The sequence below is a fragment of the Pteropus medius genome, unplaced genomic scaffold (assembly GCF_902729225.1).
Source record: "Pteropus medius unplaced genomic scaffold, Ma_sr-lr_union100, whole genome shotgun sequence".
Lineage (NCBI taxonomy): Eukaryota > Metazoa > Chordata > Mammalia > Chiroptera > Pteropodidae > Pteropus > Pteropus medius.
In genome coordinates this window covers 7,353,477-7,358,868 of record NW_024342257.1, presented here as the reverse complement: position 1 = coordinate 7,358,868, position 5,392 = coordinate 7,353,477, and positions in this window count along the sequence as shown.

Below are 5,392 nucleotides of genomic sequence, written 5' to 3'. Positions count from 1 at the left end.
TCAGTTTTCTGAACTGCAAAATAAGGATGATGGCCTAGATCAGTGATTTATCTAATGTTTTTTTTTTTTAGCAGCAAAACTCTGACATCATACAAATTGTTCTCACATATGTAGCAGAGAAAAAAAGGAGCAGTTCTGAGGATGACCCAGGTTCTTGACCACCCAGCTTCTTTCTCATTGCTTCTAAGGCAACTCTGAAACCCTAGGACTCTGAGGAATACAGTGTAAAAAGATATGGAGCAGATGATTTTTAATATGTATTCTGGTTTCAACTATATATGTTAAATTATGACAACTAAAAAGATCTATTCACTGGTCATTATATAAACAACTTTTTATTATCTCAGAAAACAATAGGAAGTAAATGCAATACTTTTATAGCAACTTTTTTTTATTTGTGTTTGTTGTTTGATTTTCATACTTTAAAAGACCACATGTCTTCCCAATTATGAAACAAAGTTTGCTGTCATCAATGTTTTTACTATTTCTACTTCACTGGTTAGGGATTAAAGCAGATTAATTTTTTTCATTTAAAATATCATTATAGAACAACTACTTTTTGTGTTCTCATCACACAAAGTAGTTATTACCTACTGCAAAAATGGTAGTGAAATTTGTATAGCAGTACAGACGAACTCCATAATAAACACTCAAGGAAAAGTAAATAGCCTATTGATATGACTAGACCAATTGAAAGACCTAGATCCCATTAGATTGACACATTTCAAAACACAATATTTTATTTCTTTCCAAATGATAAAAACTAAGTTTGTGATCATGAAATTATATGGAATTATGGCACTCTTCTAAAAAAGGTATCAAAAATAGTTGGTTATAAGTGAGCTAAAATAGGTAGTGCCAATATTCCAAAAAGGTATGTAATTAACGAATAAGCACTTACTGTGAACCCAGCACATATACCTCATGAATTCAGAATTCTACTTGAAGAAGACCTACATTTTGTCTTAAACTTATGATAAGGAGTAACCTTTTACAGCTATAAGGGAATATTCTGCTATCCAATTAGAAACATAATTTTGAAACTAATTAAAAGCCTATATGTATTTCTGAGTCAGGTTAATTTTAGAAAAGTTTAAACAAAATACAAATACAAATGACAAAGTTAATACTATAAATTCCTTCATTATTGTCAAAAACAACTTTGGTGAACAGAATAAAATTGTAAATGTCATTGATCTATTGTGTATATTATTTCCTGTGGAGAGTTTAATGAAAATTCTAAAAATAAGTGTTTTACTTTTAATATCGCCTATGTTGAACACTATTTTTAATCTTAACCAAATATGTGTCTTTAATGGCCATAGTTGACTGTCGACAGCCAAAATTGATGCCACACCATAATCACTTAACATGTTATCATGTCAATAATCTTTGAAGTGGACTTGGTCTATGAGACATCATTCAGTTGATCTGCTCAATTATGTACATTGGAATACATGCAAGTTCTCTTTTATGTCTTTAAAAAATAAGTTAATTTCTTACTGAAACAAAGACAAAAAGAAATTAAAGAAATTATGATCAAGTAAAATGAGTTTCACTTATACTGTGCCTATTATCTGAAATCACTTTTCAAACCAATGTATCAGTCATTTCAGGGGTGCTACTAAGCAACAAATAACATAATATAACATAGCATAGATGTTTGAGGCAAGAAGTAAAAGATAACTATATATAATGGTTGCTATAAGGGATTTTTTTAATTAGGCAGAGTGTAATTTAGCAGAAACTATACTTTGACCAAAGAACTGGTATTGCTTCTCAGGAATGTTTTGATACATAGTAAAGACACTCTATTCCAAATGCTTAGATCTTTAAACAAACAAACAACAAACAAACAAATAAAAACACTGCTATTTAAATCTATGAATTTGATTTTAATCATTTAAAATGTTCTATTGTATAATTTTATACATTGAAATATTAAAATATAAAATTTAGAAACATAAAGAAGTAATTTTTAATACAATTGGGTTTCAGTTTCTCTCTTGTGATAGGTCTTCAATAACGAGTAATTTTAATCTATTTTTAAAATGTTTTCTCAGTAGAAATATAGGTACCTTATAAGGCACTGTTTCTTAAAGTGGGTTCAACAGAACAATGACAAGTGTCATTGATAAAAAGAAAGAAAAAAGAAAGACTCTGTAGATAGTTAATTTGGGGAAATTCTGGATTATACAGTATTGAACATATTTCTTTGTTGCAGTACATCCCAGAGTCTTTAAAGTTAATATTAATTACAAATCCAAGGAACATGCTTTTAATAACTCCATTCTAAATAAACACATCACTTAGAAAATAAGTATTTGGCAAGGGTAATATGGTTGCCTGAATGAATCTTCAAGGTAGTTTAATAAGCAAACTGATGGATCTGCTTCAGTTCTTGTGCACTGGGTAAAAGGATCAGTAAAATAATCAATGACCTAAATTAATTGCCTAATTTAGATTTCTTGATCCCCCAATACTAAATTTTATACTATATGGCCTCCGATTCAGCACCAAATATTTCAGAATAGAAAACTTAAATTTCTTAGGTTTCCATTTTTGTGTGTGAACATGAATACATAGTATTTTAGTAATAGCCAACATTTCTGATTTCTATCTTCATTATTTTTTTTAATTCCTCTATTATCTTTTACATTTTTAGTATTAGCAACATACGACTGGTAGATAACTGAATTCTAATTTATGACATTCTGTGCATGTATGAACAAGTACCAGGAAGAAAAGAAAGACAATTCTTTCTTCCTATTGGTATTGTGATTTAAGAAAATGTTAACACATTTTTTGGCATTCTTGCTTAATAGTCTGTATGCATTTTAACAAACCAAGTTAAAGAAGACCCTTATTCTTTCAAATTTAGAATTCATTATTATTTTGAGATTCATTAGTTTAATTAGTTAGAGCATGTGCTAATGAGTCCAAGGCCATAGAATTGTATCACATATAGGCCAGTTAATTTTGTATAGAAAAAAATATTTTGTGTCCACCCACACTAGGCCTTTTGCCATTAACTAATCCTCTAAGAAATGTCTATTTTTTATCATAAAGTAAACCCATTGCCACTGTTATTTTTTTTTTTAAAGAGCAAGCAGGATCATATGCATATGCTAGCAGCACACTTGTTCATCATTATTAACTAACGGATCTTTAGCCATACCTCTAAACACATATTTACTTAAAGGAACTCTCCCAAGGGGAAAAACTCAATATTCAATCACATTTTAACTAACAACACTTCATTTTAACTAACAAATTTCGAGTTGTTCTTTCTGTTTTATAAATATCAACATTTTGTCTAATCGAAAAATACTATGTGCAGTATAACAACAAACATTAAAAAACATTAAGAGACTTGTGGGCTATTTTTATCTGCTAACATCTAATTATTCTTTATTTTTTATGAAAGAATACCATTTACTTCAATTTAGTCTGTCAGTTATGATTCCATTTTTTCTTTAGAGTATATTGTAAATAATAGCACAGAATTTCAATTGGAGTAGATAAAATTGTTGCATTGCTTTATATCCCTTGTTATGTTTTTAAAAAATGACAACTGGTCTGAAGAAAAGTTTTAAAGTTTGACTAATGCTCCTTTTGTGTGAAATATAATATACTTAGCAGTTCAAAGTGGAAATGATCTAATCCAAGAGAGGATTGTCATCATAGAACTTGAAAAAAAGATTGATTTGAAAGTTTTCTATTTTACGTTCAATACAAAATTCCATTTCATTTGATTTCTGAGGAATTTCACATATTCTTTAAACATGACAGATGATTAACTGAGAAGAAAAATGTCTTATGACCAAAAGTCCAAAACTTGAACAAGAAACATAATTTCCAAGATGATAAGGGCCACTCCTGGTTTACAAAGCTTCATATTATATGTATTGAATGCTTTTTGTCTTTTAATTAAAGGACCAAAATCTCTTTCTCAAGTGGATGAAGGTTCTGTTTTTATTTTTACTGTCATTGTTGACATGGCTAAGAATCATATTTCAGAAGGCTATGGAAACAATTAAAATTTTTTCAGAATTAAAAATCAAAATTATTTTGTAGGCCTAAATTAACCTACTCAGTGAAGACTCAAGCTTATAACTTAAATTCTATTTTTAAAGATATTTTTATTTCCTCTGAAAAAAAAGAAAGGAATTCTTTTGCCATGGACAAATAGGGGATGAATTCTCATTTTGTGGAGTCTGAAGCTAATACACAGTCTCTCTTTAACAAAAGGATACAAAATTTGGTTCAAGCGAATTATTAATTTATAGAGAAAAATGAATCACAACAAATGAGTAATTTTTAAAAGCTGATAGCATAAATATCACACAATCCAAGAGAATATCATATGTGTATTAATAAACTGCTTGACATATCTCTATACTATTTTTCAACATTTTTGGCTGTATATCATTCGATTGTCTCTTCATATGATAACGATTGTCTAATATCAGGCCTCAGAAAAGGCCTATGCAAGTAAGGAGCCTTAAGTTAAAACTTCATTAGCTTCATAGTAAATCTGGCTCTGTTTATATCAGTCATTTGATCACTGTGTGTTTGTTCAAATGATCTGAACTGGTGACAACTTGTTATTTCAAAATATATATCTATATATACCTATATTTATATTTATATATACCTATATGTATGTATGTATCTATCTATCTGTACATATATATGTAGAAACACACACATATAATACAAAGCATCAATTTTTATAGCTTTATTTAAATATAATAATTAATTGCTTGTATTTACATTGCAAAATTTAATGAGTTTTTTCAATTACAGTTGGCATACAATAATATATTAGTTTCATTTGTACAGCGTAGTAATTAGAGATCTATATAATTCAAACAGTGATCACTCCACTAAATCTACTACCCCTCTTCCTCCTTACATATTTATGAAAACATTGTCAACTATTTTCCTTATGCTACACTTTATATTTCCATGTCTATTTTGTAACTATCCATTTGTACATCTTAGTCCCTTTGCCCTTTTTCTCCATCCTCTCAACTCAAAATATTCTCTGTATCTATGAGTGTGTTTCCATTTTGTTGTTGATGTTGTTTATTTTGTTCTTTAGATTCCACATGTAAGTGAAATCATGAGATACCTGTCCCTCTCTATCTGACCCACCCCATTCATCACAATACCCTCCAGGTCCATCAAGGCAATATCTTGTCCATCCTCTTCCTTTTAGTCTGTGTGTAACTTTTAATCTGAAGTGAGTCTCTTGTAGGCAACATATGTAGGGATCTTGCGTTCTTATCCATCTCAGCCACTCTACATTTTGATTGGAGTACTTAATCCTTATCCATTTGAGGTACTTGTTGATAGGAACATACTTATTACCATCCTTTATTCCTGT